Source organism: Chiloscyllium plagiosum, chromosome 15 (assembly GCF_004010195.1).
Source record: "Chiloscyllium plagiosum isolate BGI_BamShark_2017 chromosome 15, ASM401019v2, whole genome shotgun sequence".
NCBI classification, from domain to species: domain Eukaryota; kingdom Metazoa; phylum Chordata; class Chondrichthyes; order Orectolobiformes; family Hemiscylliidae; genus Chiloscyllium; species Chiloscyllium plagiosum.
Genome location: NC_057724.1, coordinates 23,372,798 through 23,391,468, shown reverse-complemented (window position 1 = coordinate 23,391,468; position 18,671 = coordinate 23,372,798). Strand labels below are relative to the sequence as shown.

The 18,671-nt window shown below is 39.6% G+C and overlaps 1 long non-coding RNA gene across 1 annotated transcript in view; it reads left to right on the top strand.

The window, feature by feature from the left end:
- The window catches only part of LOC122557484, a 79,474-nt gene extending 67,840 nt beyond the window's left edge, over window positions 1-11,634 (top strand). The window contains exons 2-3 of the long non-coding RNA XR_006313848.1: window positions 5,987-6,117; window positions 11,554-11,634. This is a non-coding gene — a long non-coding RNA (uncharacterized LOC122557484). The remainder of the gene's footprint in view (window positions 1-5,986; window positions 6,118-11,553) is intronic.
- The last annotated feature ends 7,037 nt before the right edge of the window (window positions 11,635-18,671 follow it).

Here is an 18,671-nt window from a genome sequence, read left to right as displayed (position 1 = left end):
ATTGATGTTTTGAAAATACTTCACATTACAAAAGAGGAAATTCTTGAGGTCTTAGAAAATAAAGATGGATAAATCTTCAAGACCTGGTCTAGTGTATCCCAGGACTATGTGGGAAGTTTGGAAGGAAATTGCAGGGACCCTCACAGAAATAGTTATATCATCTATAACTATGAGTGAGGTGCCTGAGGACTGAAAAGTGGCTAATGTGCCTTTGTTTGAGAAGGATGTAAGGAGAAGTCTGGGACCTATAGACCTGTGAATGGTGGGTAAATTGTTGGAAGTGAGTCTGAAAGATAGAATGTATATGCATTTGGAGAAGCATGGAATGATTAGGGATAGTTGACATGGTTTTGTGCGAGGGAAATCATGCCTCGCAAACATGATTGAGCTTTTTGAGGAAGTAACTGAACAGATTGATAATGGGCAGAGCAGCAGACATTATTTACATGGATTTAGTAAAGCTTTTGACAAGGTTTCACATAGTAGACTAATTAGTAAAGTTAGATCACATGGGATTCAGCGTGAGCTTGCCAATTGGATATAAAATTGGCTTAATGGCAGGAGACAGAGTGTGATAGTGGAAGGTCATTTTTCGGATTGGAGGCCTGTGACCAGCAGTGCTACACAGGGATCAGAGATGGGTCCACCTTTGTTTGTCATTTATATGAATGATTTAGCTGAGAATATAAAGGGATCGTTAGTAAGTTTGCAGATGAAGCCAAGATTGATGGTATAGTGGACAGTTAAGAAGTTTACCTAAGATTACAAAGAGATCTTGATCAATTGAGTCAATGGGCTGAAGAGTGGCAGATGGAGTTTAATTTGAATAAATGCAAGGAATTGCATTTTGATAAAACAAACAAGGGCAGGACTTATACAATTAAAGTAGGGCTTTGGGCATTATTGTTGAAGAGAGAGACCTATGGGGTCAGGTACATAATTCTTTGAACTTTGCATCACATATAGATAGGGTGGTTAAGAAGATGTTTAGCATGCTTGCCTTCTTTGCTCAGACCTTTGAGTAAAGAAGTTGGGACATTATGTTGAGGTTGTACATAGCATTGGTAAGACCACTTTTGGGATACTGTGTATAATTCTGGTTGCCCAGTTATGGGAAGGATATTATTAAGTTAGAGAAGGTTCAGAAAAAATTTACCAAGATGTTGCCTGGAATGAAGAGTTTGAGTTCTAGGATAGACTGGGATTTTGTTTTATGAGAGCACAGGATGTTGAGGGGCGATCTTACAGAGGGTTATAAAATCATGAGGGGTATAGACAAAGGGGCATGGCAGGTGTCTTTTCCCTAGGGTGTGGGATTTCAAGACGAAAAGGTATATTTTTAACGTAAGAGGGGAAAGATTTAAAAAAGACATGAGGGGCAACTTTTTGTAATAGGTGTGGAATGTGCTGCCAGAGGAAGTGATGGATGCAGGTACAGTTACAACGTTTAAAAGACATTTAGTTAAGTGCATGAAAAAGAAATAAGAATAAGAATATGGGGAGGAATACGGGCAAGCACAGGCAAGTGGGACTAGTTTAGTTTGGGATAATGTTTGGCGTGGACTGATCCAACCAAAAGGGCCTGTTTCCATGCTGTATGACTCTATGACTGTATGAACTTGCCTTCATATTAAATAGCTTTCCATGAAATTGGATTGCAATGTTAAAGACAACAGAATTGAGGTGGGGTTTCTATGACAATGCTTGCCATTGGTGTTAGTTTACCTGTTTTTAAAGAATGTGGTTTTAGTTGTGATTGTAGCTAATGGTAGTTATAGCATTAGACCGCATCGAACTCCAGGTGATTTTGGAGTATGATAGCGATTTAATTCAAGAAAAGAATGAGAGTAGTGACATTTGTAAGTCATACAAGTTAGGAGCAGGAATTGACCATTCATCACCTTGAGATTGCTCTGCCATTCACTCATGGCTGATCTGATTGTGAGCTCAGTTCTGCATTTCCACCTAACTTCCGTAACCTCTGACTATCTTGAGATTCAAGAATCTATCCAACTCTGCCTTGAAAGCAATCAATGCATGAATATCCATCTCCATCCCAAACACACTCACTTCCCTGGAAATCAATTTTCCTCATTTCCACCTTTAATGGGAGACCCCTGGCACCCATCCTGAAGTTGTTAGGATCTGATTTTCTGAGATTGCCACCAACTCAAATTCAGCAGGGATAATTTTTATATAGTCGCAAATATGTCATTGACATTCAATTGCAGCATTTTACTATTGGGCTTATTGGAAAGCACCATGACTTACCTATAGGCTAGCTGTCAAGTGAGAAATCGCTTCCAGCCCAGATTATAAGGTAAATCTTCTTGTGGTGACAACAGTTTATTTTAAGCCCAGAAGGAAATCTTAGGCCTGTCATCTCATAATTGTGCTTTCTTCCTCCAATTGTGAGTCCAGCTTTTTCAAATTTCCAAATGTATGATTCCCCAGCGAAACTGGAATCAATGGTAATCAGGGGCAACTCTCCGGTGGTTAGAGTCATACTTGACACATTGAAAAATGGTCATTATTGTTGGAGGTTTATCATCTCAGCTCCAGAATGGCTCTGCAGGGGTTCTCTCAGGGTAGTGTCCCAGGCCCAACCATCTTGAGCTGCTTCATCAATGATCTTCCCTCCATTATAAGGTTAGAAGTGGGGATATTCGCCAATGATTATGCAACGTTCAGCACCATTCGTGACTCATCAGACACTGAAACAGTCTGTGTCTAAATGCACCAAGATCTGGACAGTACCCAGGCTTGGGCTGACAAGTGACAAATAACACTTGTGCCGCACAAATGCCAGGCTATGACCTTCACCAATATGAGACAATCTAACCACTGCACCTTGACATTCAATGGTGTTACCATCACTGAATTCCCCCACTGTTGACGTCTTGGGGGTTATCATTGATCAGAAACACAACTAGACTCTCCACATAAATGTAGTGGCTACAAGAGCAGGTCAGAGGCTAGGAATACTGCAACAAATAATACATCTCCTGACTCCTGTCTCCCATCTATAAGGCACAAGTCAGGAGTGTGAGGGAATACTCCCCACATGCCTGGATGAGTGCAGCTCCAACAACACTCCAGAAGCTTGACACCCATCCATATGTTCATAGGTAGAGGGGCAGAATTAGGCCGAAAGGCCAATTGAGTCTACTCCGCCATTTGATCATGGTTGATATGCTCCTCACCCCCATTTTCCTGCCTTCTCCACATAACGCTTCAACTCATTATCAGTTAAAAATCTGTCTAACTCCTCCTTAAATTTACCCATGGTCCTAGCATCCACTATACTTTTTAGGGTAGTGAATTCCACAGACCCACAACCCTTTGGGAGAAGTTGTTTCTCCTAAACGTTGTTTTAAATTTGCTACCCTTTATCCGAAGACTATGACCTCTTGTCCTAGACTGCCCCACAAGAGGAAGCATCTGCTATGCGTCTATTTTATCTACACCTTTTATCATCTTGAATACTTCAATTTGATCTCTCCTTCTTCTAAATTCCAGAGTATAGGCCTAAACTGTTCAATCTTTCTTCATACAACACACTCCTCATCTCTGGGATCAAAGAACAAAGCAGCATGCTTGATTGGCACTGCATCCACTCCCTCCTCCACCAATGCTCAGTAGCAGCAGTGTATACTATCTGGAAGATGACCCTCAGACAGCACCTTATAAACCCACGACCACTTCCATCTCGATGGACAGGGGAAGCAGGTACATGGACTACCACCACCTTTAACTTTCCCTCCAAGCCACTCATCATTTCTTCACTGGCGATGGGACCAAATCCTGAATTCCCTCCCCAGTGGCATTGTAGGTCAAAGCAAGCAGGTGGACTGCAGCGGTTCAAGAAAGCAGGTCACCACCATCTTCTCCGGAGCAACCAAGGACGGGCATTAAATGCTGGTCAGCTTACTGATGGCCACATCCCACAAAATGAATTTTTTTTTAAAAATGGGATTCTCTTTAATTGTAAGATGGGGTGAGTGCAGGGCATGGAAGTGTTTGTGACTATATTTGAATGATGGGATAGGCTAAATAGACTGAATGGCCTATTTCTGTTTCTGGTTTCAGTAGACTGAGTTGAGAGAGGGAATCTAAATATATACTGCTCCTGATTAGGTACAGGATCATTACGTATTCATAAACTTTGAAGAATTTATTAAAGCTATCATAGCAAATACAGAAGAAATAACAAAACCAGAAGTTTTTGGTTGCTTCATTTTGCAATGGCAGTTTGTGGTTTATTCAGTTTTTCTTTCTTGTGCACTGCACTCCGGACAGAAACCATATTACCATCCTTACATATATGTAAAACATAACAATGGACTGTAGACAATGGAAATCTGAAACCAAAACAGAAGTTGCTGGAGAAACTCAGCAGGTCTGTGGAGAGGAAGCAAAGTTAATGATTCGAGTCCAGTGACGCTTCTTCAGAACAGAACATATTAATGCTTATTAGCCACTACCACCAGTGTATCATCAGAGATGTCCTAAATTCTAAATGGTTTATTTGTGCATGAACAGTTCATGGTCATTCTTAGAAAGCATTAGGTCAATCCTTCGAGGTTTCCTTGAAAGTATGGATCATGATACAAATATCTCTTCCCACTGTCATCTGATTGATTCTTGTAAAATCACTCCTTTTGTAACATCTCGTCTCAGCTTACCAACTCCCTGGATTTTAACCAATGAACAATTCATTTGCCTGCTTCAGATATGTGGCAAAACCTCCCAAAGTATCTATCATATCAATTATCCCAACTTATCCATCTGAATGTTCCCACAAACCTGTCAAATTTGTTTCATTAAAAGAACCATATGCAACTTCATTAAGGCCTAAAACATATTAAAGTTTAAAATAATCATGAAAAATTAATTTTGAGTTACAAGACTAAAGTTTTTTAAAAAAACATAGATATGCCTTTTAACAAAATCCTTCTACCTCAAAGCATTTGCAAAGTTGACATTAGCTTGACCCACCAAAACCTTACTTTTGATATGGGCCATTTATATTTCTTCATTGAGAAGTCTTTGCAACTTTCTACAAGAAATAAGAATATAATTGAATTTCTCACTTAATCAAATCAAAATAATTTTTGAAAACTAACTTACCCTATTCTAACATTGTTTAATAATCAATTATTATTATTAATGGTTTTCTATCGAGGTTTTTTTTGTTTGTGTTATAACGTGGATTTGTCTCAGTAAATGAAAGTATTCATTACAGGTTGTTCTGCTGTAACACGTATTTCGTTAACACAAATTCGCTGTAGTGCGATTGACGAATTGAGGACACTATTTCTAAAGTGCGAACTTTTAAAACGTGTGTTGGCTGTACAGCGATTACATTGCCAACACTGTTAATTCTGTTTCTAAACACAATTTTTCTATAACGTGGTTGCACAAAAATACAACCATAGCATTATAGAAGAAATACCTACAGAAGAAAGTGTTTACAATTGATAGAAAGTTATGTAGCAAATAATATATCAAATTAGCTTCAGTATGCATTTATTGTCATAATCTTTACTTGGTCAACTAAGAAAACATTGATTAAATGACACAATATGGATTTTTGATATTTGCTTGAAGTGTTAAGATTGTGGTATTGAGATAACAGTGTGGAGACAACCTTACAATTCTCAAATTCCAAGATGGATTTAGATTGGACTTTGAACATATGGATTTTAATATTAAATTTATATTATTAAACAGTAACACAAGCTGTGGCTGGAAATTGCAAATGGGTCAACAAACTGAAGCATAACACCAGACTGAATGAATTTAGCTGTCAATGAAAAGCTTTTTAGTCGTTAATGGGATTGAAGTGAGAACCATGTTGCCAGGGGTGATGTAAAATGCTTTTGAATAAATCATGTCAACACTTCCAATTTGGTGACGTTCTTTTTTCACCAATTCGACTCTGAAAATACTATTCAGATAATAACGATCTCAACATTTCTCTCAGCAGACAGATATATTTTTGAATGAGGAACTTAGAAGAAACCATACAGGCTGACAATAAATGGGGAAGAAAGAGAATGTTGGAAACACAAAGCAACGAGCATCTTAAAATATACATGGAGTACTGATAACAAGGTATTTCAAAGATATAATCTATTTCTCATTTTCAGATATTTTCCCAGCAAAAATGTCCTATACAGTACATGATATGTTACCAAGATGCAGTTTCAGCTTAAAAGGGCCCTTAAGACCACAAGATATAGGAAGAGAGTTTGTCGTTTGGCCCATTGAATCTGCTCCAACATTCAATCATGGCTGATATGTTTCTCAATGCCATTGACATACCTTTCTCCCCATAAATTCTGATCTGTTTTTACGAATCAAGAGCCTACCTATTTCTGTCCTAAATACACTCACTGGCTTGACCTCCATTGCCTTCTGTGGCAATGAGTTCTACAGATTCACCACCTTCTGGCTGAAGAAACTCCCCCTCAGCTCAGTTCTAAAGGCTCATCTCTCCACTCTAAGGCTGTGTTCACAGGTCCTAGTGTTTCTCTGACTACTGGAAACATAGTTAAAAATCACGCAACATCAGGTTATAGTCCAACAGGTTTAATTGAAAGCTTTCGGAGCGCTGCTCCTTAATTAGGTGGTTGGAGAAGTGCTCCAAAGTTAGTGCTTCCAATTAATCCTGTTGGACTATAACTGGTGCTGTGTGATATTTAATCTTGCACACCCCAGTCCAACACCGGCATCTCCAAATCATAGTGGAAACATTTTCTCCATTTCCACTTTATCCAGGACTCTCAGTATTCTGTAAATTTCAATCAGATCCTCCCCCACCCCCATTCTTCCAAACTTCACCGAGCACAGGCCCAGAGTCCTCAACCGCTCCTTGTATGGCAAGCCTTTCATTTCTGGAATCATTCTTGTAAACTTTTTCTGGACACCTTCCAATAATAACACATTGTTCTTTAGATACAAGGCCAAAACTACTCTCAATATTCCAAATGCAGTCTGACCAGAGCATCTCAATACAGAAGTACGTTCCAGAAGTATGTCTCTGCTCTTGTATTCTAGCCCCTCTTGAAATGAATGCTAACATCACATTTACCTTCCTAACTGTCAACTGAACTACATATTAATATTAAGAGAATCCTAAACTAGGACTCCTAAGGTTCTTTTGTGCTTCAGATTTCTGAAGTCTTTACTCATTTGGGAAATAGTCTACATCCCTATTTTTCCTATCAAAATGCATAATTTCACATTTTCCCACATTATATTCCAGATATCTTGGTCGGCATGGTTGATTTGGATGAAGGGTCTGTTTCCATTCTGTCCTTCTCTATGACTGGAAAATGGCTGATGTTAACACCCTGTTTCCAAAAAAGGAGGTAGGCAGTAAATGGAAAACTATTGGCCAGTTAGTCTGCCTGAGTTGTTGGTAAGATTTCAGAGTTGATTACTAAGGATGAGATTGTGGAGTAGCTGGAGGTGCACCGTAAAATAGAGCGGAATCAATATGGCTTCCTCAAGGAGAGTTCATACCTGACAAATCCTAAATTAATCTAGTCCCATTTGAAGCACTTGGCCCATATCCTTCTAAACCCTTCCTATTCATATACCCCTCCAGATGTTTTTTAAATGTTGTAATTGTACCAGCTTCCATCACTTCCGCTGGCAGCTCATTCCATACATGCACCATCCTCTGCATGAAAAAGTTGCCCCTTAGATCCCTTTTATATCTTGCCCCCTCACCCTCAACCTATGCCCCCTAGTTCTAGACTCCCCCACCCGAGGGAAAAGACCCTGTAAAATTACCCCATCCTCATATGATTTTATAAACCTCCATAAGGTTACCCCTCAGCCTCCGACACTCCAGGGAAAACAGCCCCAGCCAACTCAGCCTCTCCCTATCGCTCAAACCCTCCAACCTTGACATCATCCTTGTAAATCTTTTCTGAGCCCTTTCAAGTTTCACAACATCTTTCTTATAGGAGGGAGATCAGAATTGCCCACAATATTCCAAAAGTGGCCTAACCACTGTCCCATAAAGCTGCAACATAACCTCCCAACATCTACTGGACACCAGTGATTCTTAAAAGGTCACCACCAATGCTTCCACAATCTCCTCAGCTATCTCCTTCTGAACTCTGAGGTGTGGTCGATCTGGTCTGAGTGATTCATCCTCCCCTTAGTATGTTTCTTTCTCATCAGGATGATTTTTGTGGCCCCTCAGAACTATCCCCAGAAATTCTTACCATTGCTGATCGAATGTCTTCTCTGTTAAGATCCCTGACCAATCAACTCTGGCCAGCTTCTCCCTCATGTCTTTGTAGTTACTTTTACTCAATTGTAATACCACTATGTTTGATTCCAATTTCTCCCTCTCAAACTGCCGGGTGAATTCTACCATACTGTGAGCACTGGCTCCCTAATTAAGTCTGCCTCATTACCAAATCCAAAATTCCTGTTAGTGGGCTCTACCACAATGTGCTCCATAACACCATCTCATAGATATTTTTTAACTTTGGATCCACCACCAATCTGGTTTTCCTCATCCACCTATATACTGAAGTCTCTTATGATTATTGTAATAGTGTCTTTCTTACATGCCTTTTCTATCTCCTGATTTATTTTCTTCTCACATCTGACTATTGCAAGGAGACCTGTACATAACTTCCATCTGAGAATTGTTTTCCTTTAGCAGTTCTTCAACTCAAACCACACACATTCTACATCTTCCAACTCAGTATCTGCTCTTGCTGTTGACTTAATTGTATTTCTTATTAACAAGGCAAACCCTTCTCCCTCTGCCCACCTGTCTGTCCTTTTGACATGATGTGTATCCCAGCCATGAACCCACTGCAGCCATGTCTCTGTGATACCTGCAATATACCCACTGATTTTAATCTCGACTACGAGCTCAATTATCTTCTTTCATCTGTGTATTTAAGTACAATACCCTCAGTCCAGTATTGATTGTTACCTTCTCATTGTTGTCCCCTCATCTGTTGTGCTTGAAGTTAGATTCCTGACTTTTCCCAAAACTCTGTCCCATTACTTGTTCTTTGAACCTTTAAAACTTCTGCTTATCCCTCCCCTCACTTTTACCTTGTTCATGCACCTGAAATGCCCAACCCCAATACTTAGTTTCAAGCCCTGTCCGCAGCTCTAATTATTTCACTTGCCAGGACTCTGCTTCCAGCATGATTCAGGTGAAGCCCATCCCATCAGAGCAGCTCCCTCCTTCCCCAGTGCTCATGCCAATCTCCCGTGAGTTTGAATCCATTTCTGCCGCATCAATCTTTGAGCCATGCATTTACCCCTTCAATCTTTGACCCATGCCAACTTGCTCATGGCTCAGTTCATAATCCAGAGATTATTCCCTATTTGGTTCTACTTTTAATGCAGCTCTTAGCTGCTGACATTGTCTCAGCAGAGTCTCTTTGCTCTTTGTATCTGTATTGTTGATACTTGTGCACTACAACAATTGTGAGAAAGTGAGGACTGCAGATGCTGGAGTACCAGAGATGAAAAATGTGGTGCTGGAAAAACACAGCAGGCCAGGCAGCATCTGAGGAGCAGGAGAATCAACGTGCCCGAAACGTCGATTCTCCTGCTCCTCGGATGCTGCCTGGCCTGCTGTGTTTTTCCAGCACCACATTTTTCAACACTACAACAACTGTGTCTTTCCCCTCCCACTCCTGGCTCCTCTGCAGCCCAGATGACATGTCCTGAACCTGGGCACCAGCCAGGCAATACAACCTTCAGGACTTTCAATTCTGGCCACAGAGAAAAATGTCTATTCCCCTGACTATACTATCTCCAACTACAATTATATTTCTCTTTGCCTTCTTGAATGGCTCCCAATACCACGGTCCTATGGTCAGTTTGCTCATCCTTACTGTCGTCCACACAGGGAACATGAATCTCAAGCCTGTTAGACAAGCTCAAAGGCTGAGGCTCTTTCAGTGCTACCTCCTAGATCACTCTACCTGCCTCGCTTGTTGTCACACCCTCCTGTCCTGATCACTGATTGAATTTGAGGTAGTTATTCTAAGGGTGCGATTGCCTCCTGGAACACAGCATCCATGTAAGTCGACACGCACTTGCAAACACATGCACACAGACACACTAAAGCCAGACTCCAGCTCATCAACTCTTGCAGCTATAACACAACACCTGGCCCTGCAACTCTACATTAATGTGATTTGTAAAAGTTTCGACTGGTCATTTAGTTTATAATCTGTAAATATTTCATGTATTTGCATTCAAACTGAAAGTAACCTGCGATTGATAATGATTACCAACCAATACAGTTTTTTCTCTGATCTCACTCCTTTTATCTTGGATCCACGGAAAATCAATTCAATAGTTCAAAGCAATATAGCTGGGTTACAATTCTAAATATTATAATGAAGACTGAACCAATCAAGTTACAAAGCCTTATATAAATAGCAAAGACATTCCTTATTTGTGATATAAAACCTATTTTGAAGTCAAAACATACTATGATGGTTGATACAAATACCTTGTGCTTTCTTTAGTCTGATGTGGACCTTTCATTAAAGGAGAAACTGATTTGGAAAGACTTTTGTATTATGGAACATGAAGGTACTGACTGTTAAAAGCGACGACACCAGAAATAGAAACACTTCTGACACATACATTCCCAAATTGGATGAAAGTTATGATTTTCTACATAAGCTACTTTTATGATTTATTTTAGTTTCTACTGACAGAAACCTGAATTTTTTTAACACAATAAAATTCAGCCCACTTAATCTATCTATATTTTAATTTTGAACTGATGAACGTTTGTCTGCTGCATGAAAGTTTGCCTGTTTTCTCAAATAGATAGCAACTTATGCGAGCCAAACAGTTGATGCATTTCACACTCAAAGAAATACTTTCAAAATAGGTCTGATGCAGAGTATATTGAATAAAGCTGCATTTCATATAATGTGTCATGGCTTCAACTCACTTTCTTTGCGCATACAACAAATGAACATGTGGCAAGTTATTTGTTCTACTGTTCCTTTTGTGCATCTTATCAGAAAAAGTACTTCCTTCCATTTTAATCCAAGAGTCAATTAACTAACTAAATAGCTCTCAGCATCTGTCAGAATGCTTGAAGCATTTTGAATATGATTCTTTGATATGTATCTATCACACAATATTGAGAGTCATTTCTGAAGAAAGATCATTGGACCTGAAACATTAACTCTGATATCCATCCACAGAAGCTGCCAAACCTGCAGAGTTTTACCAGCAATTTTTGTTTTTTTTTTGTTATAGGTCAAATTTAACATTGAGAAATGTGAAGCAATGAATATTGCAGGCAGGCAAAACAAAGGAAGTATTATAAACTACATAGTGCAGTAACCGACAGACTTGGAGATTTGTACATGCCGTTGACAGGGCAACTCAATGAAGTTACTAACGATGCAAACTGAATTCTTATCTTCATATATTGAGGCGTGAAATACAAAAGCAAGGTACTTATGGTAAACCTTTATAAATCACTGCTAAAGTCCTTTGTCTAATTCTGGTCACAATTCTTTTAAGGAATGCTGTCAAGGCTTTTGTCATGTGGAGCATCCAGAACCTGGGCTTGATTTTCTTCGAGCAGTGAGGATTAAGGGGAGATTTGATGTAAGTTTTCAAAATTGTGATAGCTCCTGACAGCACAGACAGGGAAAAAAGTTGTTTCTTTTGGCAGGAGGATGGCTAGCCAGATGACACAGATTGAAAACAAACCATAAGACAAAATCAAAAGGGAAAATTAGGAGAATTCCATTTTTCTATATGTGGTGAATTGTTATGGCCTTGAACACACACTTTGAAAAGTAAAAGCAGACCCATAGATTGTTTTGTGAAGGATATTAGATATAATCTTGAAAAAAAGACAGATTTTCAGGTTTTGAGTGAAGAGCAGGGTAGTTGAAACAAAAACAGAAATTGCTGATGAAAATCTGCACATCTGGCAGTATCTCTGGGCAGAAAGCAATGTTAACATTTTGAGTCCAGTGATTGAACCTGCTGTGATAAAGAGGTCCCAGTCTTGAAATGCTAGCTCTACTTTCTCTCCACAGATGCTCTTAGACTTGTTGCATTTCTCCAACAATTTTTGATTTTGTTTCTGCTTTTGAACAGCATCTGCTGTTCTTTGTTTTATTTATAGTACGGTAGTTGAAGTGATTAGGTAATATTTGAAAGTTCTCAAATTGTTTTCTCCTGTGCTCTATGGTTCTATGAAATTACTATAAATTGAATTTTCTGTTATGATAAATGTTATAAATGCTACTGGTGAGTCTTGTGACTAATTCCAGAAAAGGAACATGAGTTATTTTTCATTCAGCTTCAGTTTCAACGCTGTCTGGATCCTTAAGTACACTGTTTGATTTTGGTAATCCTCTTCCAATCATAGAATTATAAGAGTTTCTTCCTTTTTGTTTTTACCTTGGTACTTTCATATCATGGAAAAATCAGGTGTCAGTAAACATCAATTCACACAAGAAAAAACACAGTAGTGCATGGGCTTCAAATATAATTACAAACTCATGTTTCATATCAAAATTGATTTATGCATTTAACTCTGCAACTATTGTCTCCAGGAGAAAAGCTTTACACTATCCATCAACCTCTACAAATCATCTTGATGTTTAACTCACTTAATGTCCCACTATGTAGCTTACTTGTACGAATGCTTTTGTGTGTATGAATTCTTCAGTATATGTGTGTGATAGATCTTTTTTACAATTTTTAATAACATAAATTAAATGATATTGCCTTGTTTTTTAAAGAAAAAAACTTGTTAGTAAAGCTGTCTTGTTAGGGGTTTAACATGCGTCTTTTACATTCACAACCTGCAAATAGTTAAATGCACAGAATTGGCAAGCATATTCTTTGAAGAAAAAGCCCTGCTGTGGTCAAAAGAAAAGTTGGGAAAGAGGGGAGCCATTTCATTCCTTTATAATTAGCTACGACAATCCTGTAAACAGGGTGACACCTACTATAAAGATAACAATCCATAAAAATCTGTCTTTGTGAAATGAATAAAAATAGCATAATATTCTGAGGACAACTGAGAGGAGTCTACGCCATTGGGAGAGATATTACAGGAGGAGACAGGGAGTCAATTTGCTGCCTAAAATGTGTCTTCTGCTTATTTTGCTTTGAGGAGTCAATTCATTTGAAAGCAGCTTTGATGAGGATTTTTGTTCTTCACCCTTTATTCTACTTTAGTATGTTTGTGTGACTTATTTTGTTTGCTCTTTTTCTGTCTCTTTAGCTCTTCTCTCTTTTTCTGAAGCCACCTTTACCTCTGTTAATCTGCTTGGTGGCTCCTAGAACACTTGGTTGAAATTGAAAGTAAATTATAACAGAGAGAGGATCTTCACTCTACGGGTGATAATTGCTTGAAATAATTTATTTGGCAATGTAATGGAGGCAAAATCATCAACCACTTTCAAAATCAAACCAGATGCAATGTTAGGTAATAGTTGTGCAGTACAGGAATGACCTTTAATTGCATTTGACAATTTCTTATATTTTATATAAAGAAACATGGTAAAAGCTGAATTCGAGCTCAGTGTGATAGAATAAGCTCATTCTCAAGCAATGTGCACCTTCAAAAAGCCTTATGCTCTGCTCTTTGATTAAAAATGCTTATTATTTCTTTGAATAGCACACTCATTCATCACAGTTGAATATTAATTCATGGGCTTTATATTTTATCTTATTGTATTGGTCACTGAGGGCACATAAAAACAAAAGAGTTATTTAATTGATATTATTCATACATAATAATTGCTCTCAGTGATGCGGCTTAGTTTATAGGGTCAGAAATTTCATGAGTTCTTTCTGAGGCACAGACTAAGCTCCAGATAATTGGAGACATGTGTACAGAAGGGCGAACCTGCTGTTCAGTTTCTTAATTCCTCATTTATTTTGAAAACAATCTTCCTTCCAGTTTCAATTCAACACATGCCCCTTTGGAACCACAAAATTTAAAATAGACTAAATCCATTCCTTATTCCAGGCAGATCTAAATGCACAGAGGGATCCTATCTTGCAGATATCATTTAGTATTGATAAACATTATGAACGTTGACATTGAAACACCAATCAGGTGTATAACATGCAGTATTTAATCTTCAAGGCTGCTGGGCAAGATAAGGCAGTTGAATATCACTGTTGAACCATTATAGAATTCAGCAGATTGGAAAGATGCCAGGCCTTATTTGTAATAGTTAGCAAATCCGCTAAGAGATGGGAAGGGAGCTGGAGGCATGATGGTATGCAGGCAGTTAGTAAGGCTGTTTTGAGTTTAGAAAATGAGAAGAATATTTTGTTGTCTCTGTTTTCTGACAATGCTCAGTCAGATTGTGAGCTTGGTTTGTAAGTAGGTCTTTGCACCATGTTTAAGCTAGGAAAGGCAGGAGGGAGGGAGGGAACTATCTCATGGAATATTGGAGGGGCTGATGGTGGAGAAGGTTGAAGCCTCGGTGCTGAATGATCAGAGACCCTTATGGTCTGAAGGGAGGGGGAAAGAGTGATTTTATCAAAAGTATTGTTGTAGAAAAGGATTGAAGACCTTATAGAGGGAGGTTGAATATTTTAGTGATCAAGGAGTTCAGCAACCTATGGACAGATCCAGAAGAATTTGGGAGGTTTGAATATTTAAGAGAGTCCTGAGGCAGATGAAATGTTTAAGTTGTTGGGGAAATAAAGATGATCGACTGGCTTCAGGAAGTGAGTGAGAGGTAGCTATTACTTGGATCCAGAAAACCTACATTGGCTGATGGGTTTCCTGAGGTCTGGGAAATCCAGCTGGTTTGTGTTAAATTTAGAATGTAGACACTTCGAGGCAGGCAGCTTAATAATGAAATTCAATTCATGTCTGCAAGTGGGTATTTATCACCTCATTCCCAGCCTTCATCCTGCCTCTAAGATCAGCCGTGATTCTATAGAGTGGCGGAGCAGGCTCAAAGGGCTAGTTGGTCTCCTCCTGCTCCTAGTTCTTGTATGCTTTGATAAAACCAGAGTTGGGAACACCTTTTAGAGATTATTTATAATTGTTAGAATCCCAGCTGGTGCTATTCTAGAAAAATCAGACTCCAGAGTGAGATCTAACTTAATCCAGCATGAGTTTTATTTTTATACGAGTTTGATTACCATGGTGGTCAGTCACTAATTTAAAAACTCATCTCTAGCATTGGGCCTGCCATTTTACAGGAGCAGAGACAGAGGTGAACACCAGTGGCTACCAGCAATATATTTGGGCAGAGGCTGAACCTGAGATACTACACGTGTAGTGTCTCCCACCCGCCCGCTTCCTCTAACCGAAAAAAAGAGGAAAAAAAGAGTAGTGGGAAGTTGCGTGTGGAGGCGGAAGAGATTGGGGAGACACTGACCGAAAAAAAGAGGACTTGTGGTGGGTTGATAAGGTAAGTTGATTGGTTAAAAAATTACTTTTTATTTATCTTCTATTAATTGGTTAATTGAATAAGACCATAGTTGAGAAGTACTAGAAATTATTTCACTCAAATTTGTATATAGCAATTAAATAGGTAGAGATGGTCAGGTGATATGCTGTAGCTGTATGATGAGGGAGCTGGCTGATCCTATTGTGAATGGCAGTGACCACATCTGAAGCTAGTGTTGGTTGCTGGAAGAACTCCGTATCAGAATTAATGATTTGGAATCTGAGCTTCAAACACTGCGGCACATCCGGGAGGGGGAGAGTTAACTGGACGCTTTGTTTCAGGAGTCAGTCACACCCAGTGGATGAAGTAATTCAAATTCAGTAAGTGTTCAGGGACAACAGGGTGTCACTGTAAGTAAGGCAGGTAGGGCAATTCTGAATTCAGGAGTAGAGGAGCCTCAGCTTTTGACCTTATCCAACAGGTATGAGATGCTTGCTCCCTGTGTGGATGATGGAAAAGGCTGCGGGGACAATAAGCCAACTGACCATGGTGCAGAAGGCCATTCAAGAGGGGGGAAGCAAAAAGACAAGTAATTATTATAGGGGATTCTACAATTAGGGGGACAAATAGTATCCTATACAAGCCGGATCAGGAGTCCAGCATGTTGTGTTGCCTGCCCTGTGCCAGGGTGCAGGACATCTCTGACTGGCTTGAAAGGATATTGGAGCGGAAGTTGGAGGATCCAGTTGTTGTGGTCTATTTTGGGACTAACAACAAAGGCAAGGGTAGGATGGAGGACCTTGGATATTATCGAGCACTGGGAACGAAAATAGAAAATAGGTCCTCAAGTGTCATAATCTCTGGATTACTGCCTGAGACACATGCAAATTGGCTTTGGGACAAGAAAATTAGGGAAGTAAAAACATGGCTATGGGAATGGTGCGAAAGAACGATTCCATTTCATGGGGCATTGGCATCAGTTTTGAAACTGGGAGGGAATCTCTACCGATGGGACGGTCTCCATCTGAACTGATCTGGAACCAGTGTGTTTTAGTGAAAAGGATAAATAGGGTAGTCACTAGGACTTTAAACTTGGGAGTCGGGGGAAAGGGAAAGGGAACGCAACGGCAAGTATGGTGATAAATGAAAAGGTAGGCAGCGGTTAGTATGTATACAGGAGGGTTTAAGTTCAAGGCAGACTACGAAAGAAGCAAAAATGAAGGGTAACACAGGAGATATAAGAGATGTTTGAATCAGGATGATAAGAAAGCTAGCATAAAGGCACTTTATCTGAATGCTCGTAGCATTCACAACAAGATTGATGACTTAACAGCACAAATCATTGTGAACGAATATGATTTGATAGCCATCACGGAGACATGCTGCAGAATGGTCATGATTTGGAATTAAACCATGGGTACCAGACTACTCAAAGGACAGACAGGAATGCAAGGGACGTGGTCCAGCTCTGATATTCAAGGACGACATCAAGGTGGTGCTGCTAGATGAATATAGGTCCTATGGAGCATGAGGTTGGATCCATTTGGGTAGAAATTAGGAATTCCAGGAAGAAAAAGTCACTGATAGGTGTAATCTATAGGTCACCAAATAATAACATCACATTGGGACAAGCAATAAACAAGGAAATAACTAATGCCTGTAAAACTGGTACAGCCATTATTGTGGGGGATTTTAATCTGCATATGGATTGGTCGAACCAGCCAGGTCAGGGTAGTCTTGAGGAGGAGTTTGTTGAGTGTATCCATGATAGTTTTCTTGAGCAGGATGTAATGGATTGGTGAGGGAGCAAGCTATCCTAGATCTGGTCCTGTGTAATGAGATAGGAATAGTTAATGATGGCATAGTTAGAGATCCCCTTGGAAGGAGTGATCACAGTCTGGTTGAATTTAAAATACAGCTGGAGAGTGTGAAGATAAAATCCAATACCAGGGTCCTATGCTTGAATAAGGGGTCTATGATAGAATGAGGGAATTACATAAATGATTTGGATGCGAGCATAGGAGGTACAGTTAGTACGTTTGCAGATGACACCAAAATTGGAGGTGTAGTGGACAGCGAAGAGGGTTACCTCAGATTACAACAAGATCTTGATCAGATGGGCCAATGGGCAGAGACGTAGCAGATGGAGTTTAATTCAGATAAATGCGAGGTGCTGCATTTTGGGAAAGCAAATCTTAGCAGGACATATACACTTAATGGTAAGGCCCAAGAGAGTGTTGCTGAACAAAGAGACCTTGGAGTGCAGGTTCATAGCTCTTTGAAAGTGGAGTCGCAGTTAGGATAGTGAAGAAGACGTTTGGTATGCTTTCTTTTATTGGTCAGAGTATTGAGTACAGAGTTGGGAGGTCATGTTATGACTGCACAGGACATTGGTTAGGCTACTGTTGGAATATTGCATGCAATTCTGGTCTCCTTCCTATCAGAAAGATGTTGTGAAACTTGAAAGTGTTCGGAAAAGATTTACATGGATGTTGCCAGGATTGGAGGATTTGAGCTATAGGGAGAGGCTGAACAGGCTGGAGCTGTTTTCCCTGGAGCATCAGAAGATGAGGGGTGACCTTTTAGGTGTTTTTGGATAGGGTATATAGACAAAGTCTTTTCCCTGGAGTTGGGGAGTCAAGAACTAGAGGGCATAGGTTTATGATGAGAGGGGAAAGATATAAAAGAGACCGTATGGGCAACTTTTTCACACAGAGGGTGATACGTATATTGAATGAGCTGCCGGAGGAAGTGGTGGAAGCTGGTACAATTGCAACATTTAAAAGGCGTTTGGATGGGTATATGAATAGGAAGCATTTGCAGGGTTATGGGCCAGATACTGACAGGTGGGACTAGATTGGGTTGGGATATCTGGTCAGCATGGATGGGTTGGACTGGCATGGACTGTACATCTCTATGACTCTATGACCTGGCTAAAGTAGACTGCAAACAGACTTTATGGTGCAACAGTTGACAAGATTTTTCTAAGAGGTCAGCAAAAGTATAGTCCACTGAGAAGGAAGGACTGTAAGAGGAGAGGTAATCTGCCATGGGTGTCTAAGGAAATAAGGCAGGCTCTCAAAATGAAAAAGAAGATATACAAAGTGGGCAAAAACAGCAGGAATCTAGAAGATTGGGAAAACTTTAAAGGTCAACAGAAAGCCGCAAAAAAAGCTATAAAGAAAAATAAGATAGAGTATGAGAAAAATACTAGCACAGAATATAACGACAGATAGCAAAATTTTCTATAAATAT